We start from the raw sequence: 24,237 nt of genomic DNA, 5'->3' as shown, positions 1-24,237 counted from the left end.
TGCTGTTGATAGACAGACTTGTCACACACAGCTGTGGCTACAACTGTAGCTTGCCTCCACCAGTGTGTGGATGTGAGAGTGAATGAATAGTGGAATTGTAAGGCGCTTTGGGTGCCTAGAAAAGCGCTATATAAATGCAATCCATTATAATTTGTGCAGTGAACTTTACACTGAATGTCTTGTGTCTTTAATACATAATACGAAAGAGGGCTTGGTTGTGTCGGCACACCTGTGATGTTGAAAGTTGCAAAAGTGTTACCAAACCATTTCCGACTGTGTGTTTATACGTTCTCTCTAACCTTGGTTCACATTTTCCACTGAAGTTGCCGGCTCATGGGGGGGCTTTAGCAAATATAATTTGCCCTGAAAGTCTATATTGAGAGCATAGAGATTACTAATGTTATTAGAAATTTAATATCGAGCCATGTCTATCTGTAGTGGGAATATGTATGGCATGTTTAGAAAAGGAAGTGGAGTATTTGCCAAACCATTCATTTTTACTTTGAGACATTCTGCAGCTGCGAGATAAAGGAAGTGCTTGCCAAATTTCATTTTTACGACAGCCTTTAATCTTTCTTTAAAGGCTGCAAAATAAAAGCTCCGCTGGAAACCAAAACAAAAATAATTACATCAACCTTTCACCATTCATGGCGTATGTAGGGCAAGCCTGTTTTTAACATGGTGAAAGCCGGCATACCAGTGTAACTCTGGGATAGTACATGAGGAGTTTGTTCTGGCTTGTAATGACTGATCACTGGTTTCTGGCTGACTCTGATTCAGATTTTGGGATCACTTTAATTCAGTGCTCTTACTTAGTCAATATGCAGTAAACAATACCCTTAAATGCCATTCCCGTGAGATATTAAACACCTGTATGATTATGTGCAGGACACAAAGGTTAGCTTATACAAAGGATTTAAAGTGATTAGCAACTTTTCACTGCAAGTTATAGATAACAGGCTGAGTTGCTGCTTTTTTTAATAGCTTCCATGGGGTTGAGTTTGTAATGTGGAGGAACAGTAAAAACAGAGTTTAAATGAGCATGTACATATACACATTCACACACAAAGTGTTGCATTTCCCTGGCAGATATACTCGCGACTGAAATTTGGTTTCATGTTTCTGTTGAGTAATGAAGAGTGATTCATATTTCATTGCTTGAAAAATGTCCAAACATTTGTCTAAGACGTGCTTGGAAAAAAAATCAGGGAATGTTTTAGAATATTGCTTTTGTTTTTCATGTTTCAGCCTGTACGCTGTTTCGCTTTTCACCTGCAAATGCAAAGTATCTAATATGGTGTAAGTCGGAGAAGTAAATCTCTATACATATCTACTTCTATGTGTTTGTGTCACATATGTACATAAATCTGCTTCTTTATAAATTCTGCAATACCATAAAGTACAAATAAGATCACATTAAAATGCACAACTTAATTTTAGTCCTTTCTTTCAGCCTCTAAACATATACTGTCCTTCATATGCAAATATGTGCACAGACTTGAAAACACACATGAAAAAACAGGCATGTTTTATTTATTTATTTCATAGATCCTGAGCATAAATGGCACACAAATTAATAAGTGTATTTTATTCTTGTCCCCTGTCTTGTGCTCGCTTTTCTCTGGCTAATTGTAATGGCTTTAATCTTCCTGAAATTAGTGCTTATTTAATTAGGCAGCAGCCATTGTGATTTTCATTATATTAAAAAAAGAGAATAGAAAAAAAGCTCCTGATGGCAGAGAGAGGGAGAGAGACAGCGACACGCACAAACACAGAGGGAAGGAGAAATTAATGACCAGTGACAGAGGGACAGAAACACAGACGCTGATGAAAACACTCAAAACAACCTATAATTGCTTGTCTGATTCTACACAACACGAGTTGCTGTCTTAGAAAAAAGTGAGAAAGGCAGAGGGAGGTAGATAATATTCACTCAATATGTTTAGGATGATGCTTTCATTACACATGTTCTTCTTTCTGTAAAATCTACCCATGAGACTATCTATCCATCAACCCATTGCAAATGCAGACCTGTATTTAACAGATGCTAAAGATGTCAAAATCCCTTCACAGCTCCACTCTGTTCTCAGGGGTATTGGTGTCAGCAGAGGCCTCCACTTTAATTGATTTTGCTGCTACTTGTTTGTAAGAGACTTTGTATTCAGGTGTCACGGTCTTGAGCAGGATGAATTTTATTGTAAGACACCGAGTAATTAGCACTGCTAGTAATTAATTCATCAGCTTGTGTGGCCTCAAAGCCTCTTGTCAGGTGCTGTTTAGTGCACTGTGTGATTTGCACATTTCCTTTGAATGTGAATTGTGTCACTGTCCAAATACTGTGCTTCACCTGTTACATAATACTCAATACATCCTATTTGAATCACTAGACTTCAGCTAAAAACACGACTAACTAAAAAGTTGTGTTGAAATGACAAAAGACTGGCAACACACACGGCCAACATCCGTACCTAGTACGCCATATAAATTACTTTTGATTTAAAGTTTGCAGATTGCTGTTTCAAACTATACATTTACATATAACATTTGTACAAATATATTTTCACCATCTCTCTCCGAACTCATTTCCATCTCACGCTCACTTCAAGCATGAACTGTTTCAGGGTTTTAACTCATGGAAACATGGATAAACATGCTTGTTTATTCCCGATATTGTTGCAGTTACCTATTGCCAGCAGATTAGACAAGTGACCATACTGTGTCCTTAGCTGACAACGAGCCAGCTAAATAACAACAATGGCTGGTTATACGCTAACGTTATGTGAGCTAATGTTAGCCTTGAGTGTTCTAAAACTCAGACTATCTCTGCTAAGTGTCCTACAATATTAGAGCTGTTTCAAAGAAAGCTTCACTAATGCTGGCTAACAACAGCTAACAGCTGAAAAAATAACAGCTAACAACGATGGAAAAATGAGCTTCACTTACTCATCAATTTGATTCAGACTCCTTTAACAAAGTTCTACAGTCTTCTCCAGAGCAAACAGATATGGACACCCAGCTGAGGTAAATGAAGGACTGACAGCCTACACTCAGTATATATGGTGGGCAGAGCTGTTTGTCCTACAGCGGCCATCATAGCTAGGATCATTCACTTGAATCGGGAGGTGTAAGAAAAGGGAACTGACTAGAATCCAGTGACCTCCGGCAGTGATATTTTGCACACTGTGCTTTTAATATGACAGTCAGAGTCATGCTAGCTGTTTCCACTGCAATGTAGTGCAGATGGGTGAGAAATTAAAGGCCAAACCAACATGAAGTGCTTTAGTAAGCAGCTTGTGTGATGCCTGGCATTGATTCTCTAAGTTTGAACTATCATGGTGCGACCAAAGTCCGTCCTTCCAAAAGAAAAATAATTTCATCCGGTGCTTTGATAATAGCATGCTGCTGGTGGGTGCCATCCATAGAGTCTGTCTAAAATCTCCCAGAGGTGTTAAACTGAAACTTGATTGTGAAGGTCATGCATATGACTGAAATCAGTTTCATGCTCAGTGACTGCTCATGCAAAATGGTAGGAACAGATGAAAATGCATAAATATAGGACACATTTAATTGTGGGATAAAGAAGATTTGCAGTGAACATATTCACTAAGGAGAAAAGTAAAACCCAAACCATGACTGCAAAATCCCTCACACAGCCTAGGGATTTGGAGTTTTCCCTTAAACTGCAGAATTAAATTGGTCACTAACTGTGTCTTTGTCACAAGTTGCGAGCCATGTTGTCATCTTTTTTGTCATCCTACACGTGTCACTGATTGATGCTACAGACATATGGCTCTCAGGTTTGTGCTAGACTTTAGATAAACCTGTTCTTGCTTACCTGAAGCAACTATACTGGGTAAGAATGGATGTCAGCATCATTTGGAATACAGGTTTATAAGCCGGTAGTGTCATAATATGTAAATCAGACGAGTCTTCTGTTTCCACTCTGATTTCATCTCAACTGAAAGCGACACAGATTTAATAAAAGTGCTTCAAACAAACCTTAAAAGCAACCTTTTAAAAGATTTATAAGGACCCAAACTATTGCACTCAGTGTTATTAAATGAAGTAGCTCTGGTACTTAAGTCCAGCTAAGTAGCCTGTCTGTGGGCTCTAAACAACAACCGAGGGGAATCAGTTTCCTTAGAAACATCAGCCAGCCCTTGTCATTCACTCAGCAGGTGTAGTGTGAGGCAGGCGTGATTACCAGCCAACAAGTTCATTAGTCTTTAGCGTGACTGAAAAATACACTCTTGAGCTCATAGTTTCAGAGCCCTTCTTTAAACAAATGGCTAAATTAGCAGATCGCTTAATGGAAACTGTTGCCGAGACTACGTTTGGCCTTCTGTGCTACGTCAAATTATGTGGACATTTTTATCAAACCTGACCTGTCACGGTATTATGTCTGTACTGTGTTATGATGATATTGTGCTTATTTACAGGGTTATGTGTTTCTGACACGTGACTCCAGCATTTCCTAAAATGTTAATGAAATGAATTCGTTGTGTACATGTGGATGTGTGATAGAGAGAAAGGAACAGAGAAGAGCAGAGCTCTGCCGCCAAACAAGACATTTGTTTCATCTGAACATCAAAGGTCCTCGGCTCTTTCATGATTGCTTCAGATTGTACGCCGCTCTCTTGCCATTGGCCTCAAATGCATAAAAACTGAATGGCACATATGGCACATAAGTCAAAATGAGCGTCCTCTTTATAATAATGACATTGATATATTTATATATTGAACATTATGTGTAGTAGTGTCCATGCCTGGAGAGGTTGCTGTTGAAAGGCTCTCGTGTGTCTCAGAGACGGAGAAAAACAAAACTATTTCTTGCTGTTAGAGTAAACACCACTTACCTCAGTACGAGAGGGAGATGTGAGCTATCATATTACCATACAAAGCATGACTTTAGTTTTCCAAACATACCACAAGACACATTCAGCAGGTAAAAGATATTTATCCAGTGAAATATTTCAATATTTTCTAGACAAAGATTTATTATTATCATGTATTATTTTCAGGCAGCATATTGCAGTGGCATTGGTCATCCCTTGGCTTTTCTCTTTGAGCCACTGTGAAGCTGACATTTGTATTTTTGTGTGCAAAACCCCATCATGTCTTGGATGGATTACTATGACATTTGGTAAAGACGTGTATGACTTTGGAGTTCCTTCACTTTAACTCTGGCGCAATCATCGGGTCAGGATTTTAATTTGTCTCATACTTTGGGTTATTACCAAATACCTGCAAAACTAATTACTTTTAAATCAGCCTACCTTGTGTTTAGAGCTACTTAGGAAATGTCAGCGTACAAGTAAAGCTGAGCTAAGACGAGCACGCCCGGGTGCCTGTGGACTCTTGTGTTATTTAACAGCTGGAATTTCCAAGTTTGGAAAACTTAAATGGCAAATATTGATGATTTTCTACCAATTCTTCATATAACCATAACTATCTTTTAAACAACTGTAAACATACAGGATTTAAAGACCTTAAAAGGGTTCTGCCATGATTAGAAAAACACTAGATTGCTCATATTTCTTTTTTCTTCTCAGCTGTCTAAGCCCATTTTAAAAAGACAGACTAAAAGAAAACAAAAACCACCACTCGGCTACAAAACCAGCCGCTCTGATCGAGCACATATGCAACCAAACACAGAAGAAACATCAGGATAGGAGAAGATAATTAAAGATAAAAGGCAAAAGATGCATTACATCACATGAGGAAAGACATAACAAATCCATACAACAAATCTTCTCATGCCAAGCATAACCACCAACCGCAAAACCCAGAGTTGACCTTCTTATTAGTGAACAAAGGTATGAATGGAATGATTGGACTGAGTGCTTCAAATACAGACAATACTGTGTTTTTTATTTTTATTGATTCAGAAATGTTTAACTGTGCACAAACACTCTCAAGGCGCTGCCATTTACAGACTGCTGACCATAAACACCACATTTTTCAACTGATGCCCACAGAGCAGCTGCACTGCAGCAGATGGAGGTTAAATTACTTACTCAGTGGCTCACTGATGGTAGACAAGCAGGAGGTAGAATTATTGTCATTCACTTCAGTTTTCCCTCACTCCAACACTCCAGCTCGAAAAAATTTAGATGGCATGTTTCCTTTTCCCTGACATTCTGACAGCTACCATCGACAGTCAGCTCTTGTGGTCTGTTGTAGGATTTCTTTTAAAAACCTGCATATTTAAGGGAATTACACAGATGTGTGCCGTTTCATTTGGGACCATGGGAGACAGGCAAATTGAATAAAGCTGAATTAATAATGCAAAGAAGAACAAGAACGCGACAGAGAGAGGTGCATGATTAAAAGTGCAGAAAAGACATCAGAAAAATGTTAAGGGGAGCATTGAGGACGAGGTGTGTTTAAGCATGCGTTGCCTTTTACCGCTTCGATATTCCCTGAATGTCAGTGCAAATTACCGGAGCAGAAATGGGGGGAAATTATTTGTGAATGTCAACAGATTCATATGGGGAGAGGCAGGATACCCAGCTGGGTAACAGTGCAAACCAACACCACAGCCGCCTCCTCGTGTCCAACTATTGGCCCCCCCGGATGAGGTGGAAGCTACAGTAGAAGTTCTTATATTTGCAAATCTAAGAACTTTTGAGATGATTACATTTACAGTGTATGTGGGTTATGGCTGCCATTAAATCTATCTGTCCATCTACCTATCTATAAAGGTAGAGCTATTTCTCTAGGTGCTGTGAATATTTAAAACATATTTATATATATTATATGTATATTATATGTATTTTTAAAATAATATACAGACATGAATGGGCGATTCTTACATTTCTGTACAGAGTTCATAGCTGTTGTGCACTGTTAAAAAAAACATCCTAAAACAACGGTAATATTCCGGCAGCTGGGGCGCCAAAATGCGACCGTGAAATAACAGAAAATAACTGTCCCATAAAAATACGGTTATTTCCTGTAATGAAAATACAATTAGTTGCGCTAATTTGACATGGGATCTCGCCTTTTTCAAGTGCCGCTAAACATTAAATCAGGAACATGTTAATGTGATTAAACAATGAAACCATCTATAAATAGGAAAAAAAACATCTTAAAAAAATGGTAATATTCCGGCAGCTGGGGCGCCAAAAATACGACCGTAAAATAACAGAAAATAACTGTCCCATAAAAATACGGTTATTTTCAGTAATGAAAATAGATTTTGTTGCGCTAATTTGACATGGGATTCTGCCTTTTCCAAGTGCTTTTAGACATTAAATTAGGAACATTTTTACGCGATCAAACAATGAAATTACCTATAAACAAGGTCACTGAATGTGGAAATATGAATCATAATACGTAAATGTCCAGAAATATACAGTTAACAGTTGGTTTAAGTAATAATTGACTGCATGCCCTGGGACAGAGGCGAGGCTGCCATATCACACCATTGGCCCCTTTGGCTATCACTAGTAGGCGGTAGGTGAAGAGTCTTGAGCACGGACACAACGACGGAGAATGTCCGAGCCGGGGCGCGAACCAGCAATCTTCTGATCACAAGGCGAACTGCCAACTCTTGAGCCACGAACGGCCTAACTAGCAGCGATAATAATACTTATGTGATGTAACACAAGCTTATAGGGATCATGTTATATACTCTTCCATAGCATTACATTTGAATTCAACAGTTCAATCTTTCAAATAACAGACAGATATTTGTGAAATCATGATACATTTGTGAATGTATTTTAACAATCTCAATATGCATATGTACAGACAGATACATTTAATAATCATGACAATTATGTTGTATTACATTACAGTGATTTAACGTTAATTTACATTCAAAATGTGAAGTCAAAGTCTATTTACGTAACTTTCATGATATTCTAGAAGAACAGAACATTACTGTAAAATGCAGTAAAATACCTTCATATTGGGGTTTTTTCCTATGGTCGCAGCCATACCCGCGACCTTGTTGTTAGTTCACATTCATTGGCCGATGCTTAGCGTCATGTTATTTATATTAATTGCAATTCCTACCTCTACATTTCTTTTTCAAAATATATAATTAACACAGCGTGTCCGTGCAATGTTTTACATTGTGGCACGCAGAGAAATCTTAACCAAGAAGCTCACAGAGAGAGATTGAGCTTGTTATTTAACCCCAAGCTGGTAGGGGGAGCTCTTTAATAAAACACTTGTGGTGCTACCATATGCCTCAAGGTTCAACAACAGCACAACAGAAGTCACTCATGGTACAGCACTCTCTCTACAAAACAACAACTGTCAGTGACGCTGCACCACAGCGTAAACACAACATTCAAGATAACAGTTAAAAGTAACGTAACCATAAACAATAAAACAAGAACATCTAAACAGCAGCACATGTCCCAAGGCATGATGGGAGACATTTCTGGATGTATTTTTACGATATAAATATGCATATGTACAACAAAATATATTTAACAAACAAGTAAATTGTGTTTTATTACATTTACAGTGATGTTATGTTATTTTACATTTGACGTGTCAGATCACAGTCTACTTATGTAAATGTAATGATATTCTAGAAAAACAGTACACATCTGTAAAATACACAGTAAAATTATTTGACATTACTATTTTTTGGAAAAGTGTGGCTTAGCAACCTACCAGCCAATCAGACAACAGCATTCCCTGTGCTGGGTAAATTTTTTTCCCACCTTATATCAATATGTTTCAAACATTCACCCGTCAATAAAGTCCATTATAGGATAATCAAAAATATTAACATTAAATTTATTCAAATTGTTGAATTGTTGTTGTTTTTAAATACTTTTTCTTTTTAAATATCAAAACTTTTTCAAATGAACAAACGTTTTGACCCTGATTTAGCTCCTTATGTTATTCGCTTCAGCTGTCAGTGGTCATAATCGATGATCGACGTATCAGTCATAGGGCAGAAACAGCTAGAAGTGGGACTCAATTTCTTACATGCCTGTAGGGGCCTTAAGTCTGTTGATTTTAAAAATGCTGCCACTGAATCTTTCGCCATGATCCCAACATAAAGACTGTGGAAGCAGGATTATTTGTGGTCTTCTAAGAACTAAAAACTTTTTGTTACAGAAACATTGTCTTGGTTAGTCTTGGAAGTCACAGACCTCCCTGGCAGCTGTCTTTGTTTTTTTGCAGAAAATAGCTCCAGTGAAACTTGGCTGCAAATGTCAAATATTTATTGTCATCACTAAAAGTGCCAGAATAAAATCATCCACCTCTGTTTTTGCCTCCACTGGCTGTAGCACAAGTTTCAGAGGTGAATATTACAAAACCACAGCCCACAAAGCCAGAAATAAGAGGATGGCTGGATGCCACAAGTTGGAGTTCAGTATAGAATAATATTCAGTCTTATTTAGTCAAAAGCAATATTCAGTTCAATTCAGTTCAATTTTATTTCTATAGCACCTAATCACAACAACATCTGCCTCAAGGTGCTTTATATTGAAAGGTGAAGACCCAACAATAATACAGAGAAAACTCCAACAGTCAGACGACCCCCTATGAGCAAGCACTTGGTGACAGTAGGATTGAAAAACTCCCTTTTGACAGGAAGAAACCTATCTTAAACCCTGACTTCATTAAATTGAACTTTATCTACTTTATCAGGAACACCTGTTCAACTTGTTAACACAAATATCTAATCAGCCAATCGAAGGACAGCAACATTTAGGCATAAATGGTGAAGATGACTTATCAAACAGAAAAGCTTGGTTTTCACAATCCCTATAGAGTTGTAGGAGACCGATATAAGGACTGCATCAGAATCATGACTTTAATATCGAATATCATTTAAACAAACTCTTAATAATGTCAGGCATCATTCAGGCAGTAGTAACAGAGTTTTCTGTTACTACTGCCTTACAGCTTGTAAGGTATTTTATGTTTTTGCATTTAAAACTTGTTGCTCTATTGCCTGAATAAGGAAACACTGAGGATCATTTTACATAGTTTCAATTTTTGCATCAAGAGTTGGATCATCTCCTGTCTGTCCTCTTGACTTCTTAGTCTTCATTTGAACTTCCACAGATCCATTCACACCAGTCAGAATAATGGATTCTCCTGGCTTTCTTCCCACATTACCAGAACTGAACTCAGTTCATTTCATTTATTTATTTATTTCACACTTGGTACAACAGTTCCCACAGTTAGTTCTTTCAGACAAACCAACCACACTTTCTATCAGTAAAGCACTGCAACCATGTGTGAAAAGGAGCAGGAAGAAGAAAATATTCTTATTAAACCCTGCTCCCTATAGGAAAGGTCTTGGGCATTTTTAATTCCCAGATACTCCACACATTTTTGTCCCTGAACATTGATAGCCACTGGGGCGTCTGTCAAGTCAAGTTGATCCTCCGCCCGACAGCAGGCGACATAGGCAAGCAAGGTCACGTGACGTGCATAAGTTCTGACCGCAATGAAAATAACCCTCGTCGCAGAATTTCAAATTATTAGCTAGTCCTGCTTTTGTCTTGTCTCCTTGATATCAAACTTCAAAAACCGTATCTGCTTATGACATTTCTTGTCTCCTGAATTTTCTACCATTAACACGTTAACATGCTCACAAGATTTCCATCACCCAGAGGGGGATTTTCATTCACCTCATCTATCCTAACGTTTCCAACAGGATTGGAATTTGAACAATTTCATTCTTTCTGCAGGGTGGGTGGTTTTCTGACTGTGTCTGTTTCTTTATAGTAATCTTTATCTGTATCTCTGCTTAGTTCTCTCTATTTCTCTCTAACCTCACCTGTCATGAAACCCATGTCTCTTTCTAGCAGTCCTAACCCATGCTTCGAGTGAGCTGTGCTCCACTGCGCCCCATCATTACCTATCTGGAACATGCAGCTGTTCATGAGCGCAGGCCACAAGGGGGGAAAAAAAGAGGAAAAAGAAAGCGGCAGTTTTGTTTTTTCTCTTCGTGACATTTTTTTTGTGATAAGACTCTCATGTTTGGCTCCTCTGGAGAAGAGAATTGAAGTTTCAGCTTTTTGAACACTGAATTTTCAGGTGCTGGTTCTCTGTGCTGTGGAATTATTGTTGGTGTAGCTTTATGTTAGTCATATGCTGTATCGTTGTATGTCCTAGTGTTTCCTTGTGACTGGGCCTCATGATACTCATCTTTTCCTGAAACATTTGGCAAAAAAACAGTCATTTAACAGTCAGCAAATTTCCATAAATTTTACAATTAAAAAAACATGCATTCGCTGGCCACTTCATTAGATACATCATGTTAACTGCTCGTTAACTATCTAATGCAGTCCCATCTTAAAATAATGCTGCATGCGTTCACAAAAATTAAACATAAACATCATTTTATTATTTGTACTCATGCAGTCTCTCCCTCTTTACATAGCTAAGTACTTAACAGCAGATTTACTCATTACCAAAGTCCCAAAAGCTGTCTCGACAGTTGGCAAACGTCTTGGCATCTCCACACTGGGCACTTATTTCCAGTTAACAAGACCAGCCTTAAATGACTGGGGAGAGATCTGTACCAGTGTTTACCACAGACATGGATTCTATTTGTCATAGTGTTTTGGGTGGGGTTTGATGGGGTAGTGGGGTTAAGTACTTTGTTCTTCCAAAGTGCAAGTGCAAGTACTTCATGACAAGCAAATACTATAATCATCTGCCTCTCCACTGGGTCTCTGGCTCCCACTGCAGCTGGCAGTCCTTTTTCTGCTCTGCAGCCTCTGTGAGCTCAGTGTGGAGGGACTAAAAGCAGTTCTCTACCTGCTGCAGGGTTTCATTAGAGCAGCCCTTAAGCTTGCAGATCTCCAGAGCAAAACAACATCCGCAGTCGCAAGCTACAGTCCCAGAAGGCGGCATTAGAGTGTGTCTGACCCCAGGAGTCAATAAAAAAATACATAAATAAACAAGAACAGGAAAGAAAAGAGGTGTTACATTTGAAAAGCTGTGTGTCTTCTATAAACTAAATCAGCTGAAAAATATTTAGTTAGTTTCTCCTGGTATGTCATTTAGGCACAAAGTGAAGTGGGTGGAACGGATATTTCACTTACCACTGATTGGTTAGTTTGAAATAAAAGACAGAATTGTCTCCCACCAGGAATGAATTCACTTGGTAGGAGTGGAAGTTTCTTTCTCATTATCAGGTGGTCCCATTTATATTCCAGCCTAGAGAGATAAACTCCACTTGTGCACAGGGATGGGTATTGATAAGATTTTCACGATTCCGATTCCATTTTCGATTCTGTTTAACGATTCGATTCTTTATCGATTCTTTTTTAAAAAGGAGAACACTAAGTTCGATTAGCTTAGAACTTCGTTTTATATCTTCTCTTTGAACAAGATAGAAATTTAGGAGTAACATGGCCTTACAAACCCAACAGTGAGATCTTAAGAGATCCACAGCCTACGGCTCTTCAATGGGTGTCACAGGGTCCCCAGGAAAAAAAATTGTAAATGTAAAATAATAAAATAAATGTTCTTCTGTAGCAATAACAAAGTATAACATAAATTATTCTGTAGCAATTACACAAGAATATCCAGTAATGTCCCTGCCTACAATTAAACACATTCACTTACCGAAAATTGGGGGCATCTGCTGCAAATGGGTGCAAGCCTTTGACCACAAACTTAGTCACTGCTCGGTGACATTCGTCTATCCTGGCCTGAAAGGAGACGCTACCGGTAGACTGCAGTGAGAACTGCCAGCATCTGAGCCAGACTCGGTCTGTCTCTCTCATCATGGTCACCTAAATGCACAGTAATGGCAGGTTTTGTAATAAGGCAGATCGCGCTAACATAATATGCACTGTTAGTTAATTATTTACCTGCCGCATTAACGGGAGAGGATGTGCAAACATTACCGCTGCTGCTGGGTTGAGATTCACGAGTCCGGAGCGGAATTAAAAACATGACATTCATTTAAGGTTATCACGTGTTTTGTGAGCAAATGCTTTTGCACATTCGTAGTGTTTCCTCCCTTAAATGAAATATCTACTTTGCAAGTATTGCAAGTTGCCCTGTTGTCATTCGTTCTCGTAAAGTATAACCAAACTTTTGAGCGTTTGAGCCGCTTACGCGCCGTGTTTCCACGGTAAATGGTAAATGACGCTCCGCAACGTGGTGACGTCATTCGGGGCGACTGGAAACGATAAGGGAATCGTTTGCAAAAATGGCAAACAATTCCAAGGAATTGAAACATACCCATCCTTACTTGTGCACCCTCCCCTGACTCACTGTCACCAGAATATGTAAAACATTATAAGAAAAGATGAAACAAGATTAAAATAATCCAAGCAGGAATACAAAATGACTAAATATGAGAACCAGAATACAAACATCCCACCAATACTGATTTTAAAACACCCTAAATTGTTTAATGACACACACACACATAGACACACACACACATCTGTGCTCTGCTCCTTAGGCAGACTGTGCTAATGGAGGTTTGGTACACTGGACTGATAAAGCTGTCACACCAACCCCCACCCTGCTTCTTTCTTTCTCTAACACAGAGTGATATATCAAGTCTCTCACTGGCATCACTTCCACAAAGAGACTTCTGACTGCCAACAGATGTTTACACACACACGCACACACACACACACACATCACACATACTCACACACGCATGCATTAGATCACTGTCCCTTAGTAGGTTTCCACAGCAGCTATTCATAGCTTCTAAACACAATCTCCTCACCTATCCTTCTCTGGATTATTCTGCTTTTCAATCGTTTGTTTTCACTCCCTCATGCACTCCGTCACTCTGTCTCTCTTGCTCACACACACTTGTCTTCCTCTCAGATTAGACCACGCTCGCTGGATCCATTCATTGTGCTTTGCTCTTTCTCCTGAGAAGCCTTTATTGGTGGCCTGGCTTGGTGTCAAAGAGTAATATCTGTTCTGGGAACAGTTGCACTGCAGATGTAGGTTTTCTTCATGACAAAGATCATGCAGTAAATATATGTTATTGGACTTATTTCCTTAGGGGGTTTCTCTGAATGGCCAGAAAAGAATAATAGCCAGGAGAGTAATTACCACCAAGGGCTTCTCTTCCACATGAGTACGCTACCCCGTCCTCTCTCCATGCTCTGCCCGTCTCTCTTTACGTCATGCGCTGATGGGAGGTGGTGTCTTTGTGTAAGGCTGCAGCTGAATCTTTGCCTTCTGGGGGATGTACATTGAATGTGGCCATAGAGCAGATTTTTGGTGGGGAGGATAAGTCTATGCGGCTGGGGCACATGTATACGATTTGGAAGCAAGTTACTAGATCATTGCAGACGACTCTTTGCCCCATTTGAGATTTGGGGCCATTTTAAACCGATCTTCACGCCCAAAATGTGAAAGCAAAAACACACGACCAGGACCTAACTCTAACCCGTTCTTCCCTTCAAAAATTCTCCAGCTCACCATAGCAACCAGGAGCAGTAGACTAGGCAAGCTTTTGCGACATGTGCTACAACGCTATGCAAAGAACTGTAGGTTCTTGATTATTATAAGTATTTTTGGCTTTAGAGCTGCATTGTTCTGACCTATCAGTCACTGCCTGAGGTTACTGTTACATTTCCTTCACCCCAGTAGGTCGCAGCAGACGGCTGAACCTGGTTCTACTGGAGGATTTTTCCTGCTGCTCATAGGGAATTGCTGGCTTTTATCTTCAGTATTGTAGGGTCTTTACTTTACAATATAAAGTGTCCGGAGATGATTTATTTTGTGAGTTGGTGCTATATAAATAAAATCAAATTCATATTGAATTTAAATTAAAATGAAGAGGAAACTGGCAAGGCGATATTTAAACACCTCTCCCCTAATGGAAGCTGCAGTTGCAGCAGCGTGCATTGCTATTTAGCTACAATAGTGAGACGACTTCCACTTTGTTGTGCTTATTATTGTTATTGAGCTGCATTATGTTCCCTGCACGAACAGAAATCAGTTACTAAGGTGGATGGAGCTTAGCTAAAAGTCAATTGGCTGCGGACCACAGGGTCAGGAGGCATATCCACCCTCTTTCATCTTGCAGCAGTGTAACTCTATTATTTGTGTCAGTCACATTCTACCCTATATTCAAGTTGTCTTGGAGTGGGCGGCTGTGCAAGACAGTTCTCAGTAATGTTGCAGTTTCTGCATGTTGCTGATTGATTAATCAATTATTTACTGCTTTTTTAATCTTTGAAGTGCAAACAAACCAGTGTCTCAACAAAGAAAGGAAGAAGTTGAAGGGAGGAAGGAGAGAGGGGGTAGAAATTTATTCCACTACCCCCTCAAGCTCATTCTTTGCAATCGACAGAGAAGACTTTGATGCTGTGATGAAAAGTGATGGGTGTAATGCCAAGGGCTACCTGTGTTTGCAGGGCTAGGTGAAGTGAAACAGATAGTTCAGGGGTGCTGAGCTTCATGGAAATATGCTCACCAGAGAAGGGTTGCCTCGCAGGAACATCACCGGCTTCTTCCAGGAACCTCTCTAAGAGTAAGACTCACATCAAAAAGAAGCATCTGGCTTTGTAGAGGTTCATGTTTCATCTAGCGATAGAAGCTAATAATACATTTTATGACTATAAAAATATCTCTTGACGAACCAATTAAGACAGTCTATTAAAAGTTCCAGCTTCCAGATGGAAGGATGATATTTTACATGCTTCAAAGCTGCGTTAGTGAGCCGGGCGATGCGCAAAGATATGAGACTGAGGCCCACTTTTGTGTAGCTTGCACATACAGTAGTTGACATTGGCAGCTTTTCTTCCATCTCGGAACAACCTCCAGACTGAAATCTTTTATTTAGCCATGCGATCTGGAAATGTTTATGCTTGCTTGTTACTTCGAGACTGGACTGCTGTAACGCACTGAAGTTAGTCAGTCATATCTTGCTTGTTTACAATTAGTCCAAAATGGTGCAGCCAGATTAGTGAATGGGATTAAAAAGAGAGATCACATTACTTGCAGAGGTAGCACCCTGGTACTGGCTCTCTTACAGATTAAAGTATAAAGTGGCACTGTTTGTGGTTAAAGCCCTAAATGGCCTTGTACCTGGATATGTGGGTGCAGGCGCTTAGTGCAGTGGTGCAGGATGGAGCGTATGGATGCAGATACGCTGCTTCCATATACTCCCTAAAGATCATTAAGCCCTGCTTTTCAATCACTCTTGATCACCCTGCGGTCGAAGCTTATTTCGAAAGAGGGTCGTGCTTTTGCTGTCGTTGCACTAAGACTCTGGAATGATCTCCCATGTGACCTCATCAACTGTGACTGTGTTTAAATCCAACCTAAATACAAACGTGTTTCGTCAAGCTTTTGTAAACTGCTGATCTCTGGAAACGGAGAGATCAGCAGTTGTGTTATTGTTATGTAAAAAGTGTGAATTTGTGCAGTTTCTAGACTTTCTAGAAGTAGTAGCCCTTTGATTTTAAATGTGCTCTGTAAATAAAATTTACTTTCTCAGTTGCTTACAAATGATGGACAAAATAGCCCTAAAAAGCAAAAAGCAAGAATTATGCATTTAATCATTGCATTGTCTGTGTTTATTGGCAAAATTATTCAGTGTTACGTATGTGTTAATGGTTTTTCTGGCTTGTTTTCCCCTGCATCTTCAAAGTCTTTTTCTTATTTCATAAAGCAGTGACTCATGTTGGGGGAAACCCTTGTGAACTATCCCATGTAAAAGAAAAATGTCCAGAATCAGAATCAGAATACTTTATTGATCCCTAGGGGAAATTATTTTTCGTTACAGTGCTCCATTATAAACAAACATTAACAGAGACAGACAATACACTAAGAATAGCACAATATATACAGGCATATATATATATACACATAAAAGTCACTTATTAATAAATAGCTGAAAAAGAGCATGTGCAAGAAGGGTTGCAGTCAACAGTGTGTTAAGTGGATGAGTTGTACAGGGAGATGGCCACAGGCAGGAATGATTTCCTGTGTCGTTCAGTGGTGCTTTTCGGTAATCTCAGTCTTTCACTGAACGAGCTCCTGTGACTGACCAGCATGTCATGGAGTGGGTGGGAGGTGTTATCCAACATTGTCTTTATTTTGGACAGCATCCGCCTCTCCGACACCACCTTGAGGGAGTCCAGCTCCATCCCCACAATATTACTGGCCTTACGGATCAGTTTATCGAGTCTGTTAGCATCTGCGACCCTCAGCCTGCTCCCCCAGCATGCAACAGCATAGAGGATCGCACTGGCCACAACAGACTCATAGAAAATCCTGAGCATTTTCTGGCAGATGTTGAAGGACCTCAGTCGCCTCAAAAAATAGAGATGACTCTGGCCCTTTCTGTAAAGTGCTGTATTGTTTTTAGCCCAGTCCAGTTTATTGTCAGTGTGTACTCCAAGGTATTTATAGTCCTCCACAATGTCAACACTGACCCCTTGGATTGAAACAGGGGTCAAGTGTTTCCTGGTCTTCCTGAAGTCCACTATATTACGCACCAAAGAAGAGCTAATGCGATGTTTTTTGTTCCAGCCCTGTTTTATAAGGCAGATTAAGCCCCACATATATTACAATCACATTGCTTTCATGAAAACAAACATGCAAACATCCAGATGTGTTTCAGCATTGCAATTTTCAGGGCAAATGTTTGTTATTCTTGTGCTCTGATCTGCTTTTAACCTGATCGGATTCAGAAATTGCACAAAAACCCCCCGAAAAACAATTTCTCCTCATTTTCATTTTATTTTCATTTATCGCAAAAAGCCTCCAGTATCACTAAAACATGCGTCGTGATGCCATAACATCACATATTTTGACATAAATGAGCTAATAGAAACAGGCTTTTCACGTACTGCGTCCCTAATCATCCACAGTATTTGCAAAACAACAATCCACAACACACCATTAAAACATTACCCACTAACTCTTCCATCCATGTTTCCAGCTGTTATAAACACTTCTCCCCATCTCAGACTTTTTAGAGAAAAACATTGATCATCATAAAATACCATGAAACATTAGAAAACTTTACCACAACTAAAATCATCTAAGCTGAATGACTGGATCTTTACTTTTCAAAAATGACCTAGTGGGAATGTGCACTTGCATATATTAGGCTGCACACTGGGTTGCTGCACGATGCAGGATGTGAAAAGGTGAGCCGGGTTCTATATTTTTGCTGTGTGAATCCATCTCCTACTGTGCCACTGATGTGCACTCGTGTCTCATTGAGATGCATGATGGGACCATTGTTGTTGGGTTTTTTTTCTTTCAAAAAGGGACTATTGTCATTCTGAACACTGTGTTCGTCCTGGCTGTGAGCTGGATCCTAAAGCAGGTCAGATAACCCTTGTAGACCCATTGACAATGAATGGCAAGCAGATTTTCCTGCACTGTTGCTTTGGCGGGAAAGAGATGTTTGTTGTCTGCGTGAGCTCATGCAGTATTGATACACCTGAGTCTAATATCTCTGAGCAAAATTCCATTTCCTCTTCCAGCAGGCAGCAATTGATCACCGCTCCTTCTTTCCAAGCTGAGCCATCTGTAGGGAAAACATTTTTTTTCTGTCATTGTGGATTCAATTGGAGCCATCAGTCAAGTTGACAAATGAGTCCTTCTCCCATTAAATTAGCAAGTTCATGAATGCTTTGGAGGATTAACTATTTTATTAAGCTACAGTGCGCTGTATGCCTATTACTTTCAGTCATCTGGTTGGAAATCAACAAACTGAGCGGCAGAGCATGCTAGTCCTGCACTAAGAGCAGCCTGTTTAAACATTTGGAGACAGCTATTTTGGCAAATGCCATTGATTTTCCTCCAAAGCGAATTAGTGGACTCAGCAGCATTGATGGAAAACAAAGCATTACAGAGATTGGCTGCCATTGTTACGATGCTAATTGCCTGAGGTGTCATTTGTTCCCCAACTGAAACGGGGAAAAAAGCTTTTTTCCTGCCTTTCACCTTCTGTGTTTGTGGCTATAAACAAAGGAAAAGAAAGATAAAAGAGTCAGAGAAAACACATGTAATGAAATTAGCCAAGCTTGTTTAAGGCATGTGTTTCTTTTTCTTGAGTACTGTCTTCTTTTCATCAAATGCAATATCAGCCACGGATAGCCCTAATTATCGGGCATCTGTCTGTAAGTGTGTTTATTTCCAGGTACGATTGAGACTAGCTGAAAATGATAGCTCCGCCACCTCGAAAGATCTGTCAGCACTGGCTCTTGCTTCATTTGAGGCATGATGGATGCCTGGTCCTTCTCTCTTTTAGGCAGAAGTAAGCTAGGACAGAGAAACTGCACCAGCCTTTCAGTTCATTTCTTTTCTTTCCTAGGTGTCTGCTCACTCTTTCTCTCTCCTATTTGATTAATGGCACCTTCTCTTTGGTGGCCATTGTAATAAAGTCAAATGAAGTCTCGAATGGCCCAGGCTTTGTAGAATCAGCACTGGGTAATTGAGGGAGTGGATGTCCCAGGTGGAGCTCTGTGTCGTTACAGCAATGAAATAGTGTTTCACTTTTCCCTTCAGCAGAGTTAGTGAAGACAGTAATTGTGTTAGAGAGATTGCTTCATTGCACTTTGTTGTATGTTTGGATGGCTGTGCTCGTGTTGTGTTTTAAAGGTTACAGAGCTGGTGGTGTGGAAGAAACTTCCTCCGTTCCTGAATCTATCAAATCGTGCTCGGTTGGTCTCCTGAATAATGATGGCAGAGGAGAGATAATTGAAATTTTGTAATCCTCTGTATCTTTCTTTCTGAGGAAGACATCCCACGCTGAGATTGGAATTTGCACAGAAATCTTTCCTGAACCTGCTAATCCTTAGTATCTTCCTTCACCAGGAAAGACTTTACCTGCACATGGGATTATTTTTGATTCCACGTGACCTAATTAGGAAGCTCATGAGTAAAAAGTGTAACAGAGCACTAGATTCCTGCTGGAATCTGGCTCACCACTCTTTTCCCCCCTTTGCAGGTTTAAATTGAGTCCATTCTACAAAAAAATCCAACTGGACCAATCAAATATAGTCACACATTTACAGCATGACTTATAAACAGAAAATGTCTGGATATGTCAGGTCCGACATATCTATAGTTACGTAATGAGGTGTTCATGTTCTGGTGTTTCATTTAACTAAATCTACACCTTGAACAAACACGATAATTGCTTCAAACTTACTTTCCTGGCAGCATCTTAATCTAGTTAAGTTTTTTGCAATTATTTCCTCAGTAAAAACATCAGACAGAAGATATCAAATGCCAAATGGCTCTGTGGGATAGTGAGTCATTTGTGTTAAAAACAAAAATCTCTTTTACACAAAAAGAGGTGCATTTGCTGTTTGGATTCCAGGAAAAAGAGAGGGGTTTTTTTTTCTGTGCGTGGCATGAGCAGCATTGGAGACGATGGATGAGCTCAACAAGAACTCGGACTTAATGAAGAAAAAAATCCCTCCCAAAAAACAAAAAACACATTGTAATAATGAGATATTTATATATGCGCTTCTGGGAAGAGGACAAAAACAGCACCGTCAGTTGCACCCCGGCACTAATTACCGCTGTTAAAAAGAAGAAAAAAATGTATAAAAAAAAAAAAACTAACTATGGAAGGTGCCCAGTACTTGCACACAGCTGATACAAATGTAAATGTTTGCACAAGCTTACAAGTAGAATATGTTTGCTCCTTTTTAGTGGGGTGTCTGGTTACCTCAGCTTGGAAACAGCACACATTTGCCGTATTACACTTAATGAGACAGATGCAGCGTGATCTCTGGTCCACACGTTTACTTAGATAAAACATTTGGCTAATTATCCTCCATCATCATACTGGTACCCCTTTCTAAGGACTGAGTATTATTAAAGTGCACTAAAATAAAATGATACTGTTAAAAAAAACTTCCCTTGGGTAAATTGAAAGTAAATCCAATATAATGACACAAGTTCCACCCAAAGAAAACTAAGTTGGATACATGCAGTGTATAAGGGACATTGAACTATTTTTTAACCCTAAACCTTAGGCCTGTGCAGCTGATGACACAGCTTGTAAAAGAGGCAATCTCTACTCAACACTTCCAGCTTTGGTTCACGGGGCACACTTGTTTTTTTGTGTTCATACTGAACATCAGCGCTAGATTGTGAGGTGGAGATTCGTGCATTATGGTTGTTGTTCCAAGGGATACCGGACCGAGATAAACTGCTGATAAAAAATACCCCTACAGTACGCTGAACAGAGTCTAAGCTGCTGTCTCATTAGGTATTTAACACTGACACTGCACCCGTGGGCATCTGCAACTGACCAGAATTTATACACGTCCTTCGGCTATGACGATATTATTCCAATTTGTATGTGTCCCATTTTCATGCTCTTCCCATTCACTCCCTTTGGCTGACTACTTCCCTTTTCCAATTTTCTTTAAATTTAGAGAGGTTCACCACACTCCAAGACAGTTTGAGTCCCAACACTTCATTGAAGCTGTGACTCTTAAATAGTCAGTGAAATATTCATACCCACCATGCCATGTTTTATAGATGCACCATTAAATCAAACAAATATATTCTTTTTAGCATCTTCTTATCCCAGTATCCCAAACTTGCTGTGACAGTTCAGTTGGTATCTTTCAAGCTTTGACATCTGTACTAGAATTTAAAGTTAACTTCTGTGGGCCTGAACGGCACATGGCTGCACAGTGTTCCTTTTATATCAGCCACGTTTCAACTCATTAGACAGTAGAAAGAGAATCTGAATAGACAGTGTCCAGACCTGCATGTGATCCTGAAATGATCTAACGATAAAGGCCCTGTCGAGTCACCCGTACTTTAACCTTGTCCAGAATTGGTTGCAAAACTGAAATAGATGGCACTGAAATGATTTGAGCTTAGCTCTCTGCTCTACCTTACCTTACCTACCTTTTCCAATATTTGTCATGTTTGTAAAATGAGCTTGTTTATAAATCACCCAAAAGGCTTTATTTCACCCTTGAATACAGCCACAAACACCATCTGTGCCCATTATTTTCCTGACAACATAAACTAATTTGCGTACACTGGTGAGTATAAAGCTGGGGCTGGCAACTTGTACATGGGAAGCATGGGCATGCAGTGGTTACCAGTGCTCTCTGTCAAAGTATAAAGGTTCTGGGTTTTGGGGCCTGTCTGTGTGGCATTCACATGTCTGCATCTCATCTGGACTCATCTGCAACCCTATCCTGTGAGGACTTTGACCTGAGTCATCATTGTTTGCGTATGCCTGTGCTTACAGTAGAGGACAGTCAGTCTTCAAATTCAGTTTTTTGGAAAGGGTTCTTTTTTTCTTTTTTTGTGCCTTTTTGAGATTTCTGTCAGCTGCAGCTTAAGTGTTCTTAAACCATGGCTGCCAAAAGTACTTGTTATTATATTCTAACAACAGCATGCAGCTTCTGTCATCAGCGAAAGCCCCGCTTTCAGCACCCATTCACCTTTACGCTTTCCAAAACAGCAGATGAGCATTTGTCTGTTTTAATGGCAGCCGATAATCGCCGTCCTCAATAGGCTTCCTAAAGGACACCCCTGTGGTGCTTTTGCTTTTCTGAACTCTCCTCTGTTCAGTCACAGTGTGCAGTTTGTGGCCTGAGGATCAGTGAAAGGCACCAGGAGGCTAAGCGCTCTACCTTCTTTTATTCTTGATCACCATTTTAGACAAAAGCTGCAGAGTGGAATGGATTAGGAGATCTGTGCTTGGAACATGGCAATGAGATCCGAACACTGAGGGGAAAGCATTTCACTAAAAAAAAAAACGCAGCATATGGAATTGACCCTGTACAACTGTGAGCTCCTGTTCATTACCCTACAGTATATATTAAAAGAAAAATATGCATGTGTGATATTTTTCAGTAATATATTTTGACATACAAGGGCAGTCCAAATTTCCCAGAAACTAATGTATAGCACAGCAAAATGGGGCTATTTAATCTGCATTTATAAATTAGTTAACATCTGCCTCCAGATGGTTCTGTGAGATGGTTAGAAGAAATTGAGAGCCTTTAGGGAAGGTGGAGAGAGAGTGTCTCTTGCAATGAAGCTGTCTTCTTTTTGAGTAATCGTCATCCAGTGCCCTCTGGAGGGATTTTCCCACAGATGGTTGTCTGCTTGTGTGAGTTTGTTAGAATTCCCTGTATTTAGCCTCACCCAGATCCATGTAGGTAATGATGGCAAACATTTTGATGCATGGTGAGCATTCATTACACTTTAATTGCACAGTGATAAGTCCAACTTTCGCTGTTATTGGTAGAGTGAGAAAGGAAACTTCCATTTCTGTATTAAGAGAATAATGCTCTCACTATCTTAGAGTTACTGGAAAAGAATATGAATACATGAATGAGTGAGCAGTCTCAGCCATTGTTCTTAATTAATGTCTGAAAAGCTTCACAAAAAATCTGAAGGCGAAAGCAGTGGAAGCCTCGAATGTTCAAAAATAAGACACCTGTCTCCTGAGCGTGAATTCATTACTGCTGATTATGATTTCCTCTGTGACAGTGAAATCTGAGGTGTCAGTAGTCCAGCGGATGGTTTGAGTTAGAACGATAAACATACTTTGTTTTACAGATTGAGTAAATGGGGTTTGGTTAAAACTGAATTAATTGTATTTAATCTGTGAGGAAATGCCGGTAGATTTAAGTCTGATGTACCTTTGAACAATTTTCAGCACCACAGATTTAAAGTGTGAATCTGAAATTTAATAAATGGTACTGGAGCGGAGAAAGTTCTTATGTGTGAGAATCAAATCTAGGCCAAAGCTGACTTTGTCACTGACTTTTCTATTTGGAAAACTGCAGGCAGTGAAACTGTACAGATGAGTCATATTCAAAGGCAGGACTCTGAAGGCCTTGAAACAGGGCTACATTATATCTGAGCAGCTAGGCTGGAGTGACAATGTCTGCAAAAACATCTGTAAGACTAATTTCAAATGATTATTTCTTGAAAGGTTTCCTCAAAAATAAGTTTTTGCATTCACTTAAATTAGGATTAAATAAAAATAAATCAATATTTTAGTTCTTTTGTAGGTTTAGTAAATATGTACAATAATTGTGAGCAGGTATTGTGCTTTGGTCAGTAAAAATGTAAAATGCACTGCAGATACATATTTTCATTTAATAGCTAGTTTTACAGTTAACGGACACTTTTCCTCTCTTTTTGACACTTTGAAAATATATAAGGCTTCTCTGAGACTAAGCTAACAGAGACAAAGTTTCTGCCCTCTAAAGATTCTTTCTTTTACCTTCCCATCTTCTCCTTCAGTTCAAAGTTCTCATTTTTCCTCTGTTGATCACTGGTGAATTTCAG

At 39.5% G+C, this 24,237-nt stretch overlaps 1 protein-coding gene across 3 annotated transcripts in view; it reads left to right on the top strand.

Moving 5' to 3' along the window:
• Positions 1-24,237, top strand: part of cpne5b (copine Vb) — a 132,032-nt gene that overhangs the window by 46,836 nt on the left and 60,959 nt on the right. The window lies entirely within an intron of this gene.

The sequence above is a fragment of the Simochromis diagramma genome, unplaced genomic scaffold, assembly GCF_900408965.1.
Source record: "Simochromis diagramma unplaced genomic scaffold, fSimDia1.1 OVJJ01000483.1, whole genome shotgun sequence".
In the NCBI taxonomy this organism is placed as follows: domain Eukaryota; kingdom Metazoa; phylum Chordata; class Actinopteri; order Cichliformes; family Cichlidae; genus Simochromis; species Simochromis diagramma.
The sequence above is the reverse complement of the archived record's forward strand: the minus strand, read 5'-3'. Positions and strand labels throughout refer to the sequence as shown.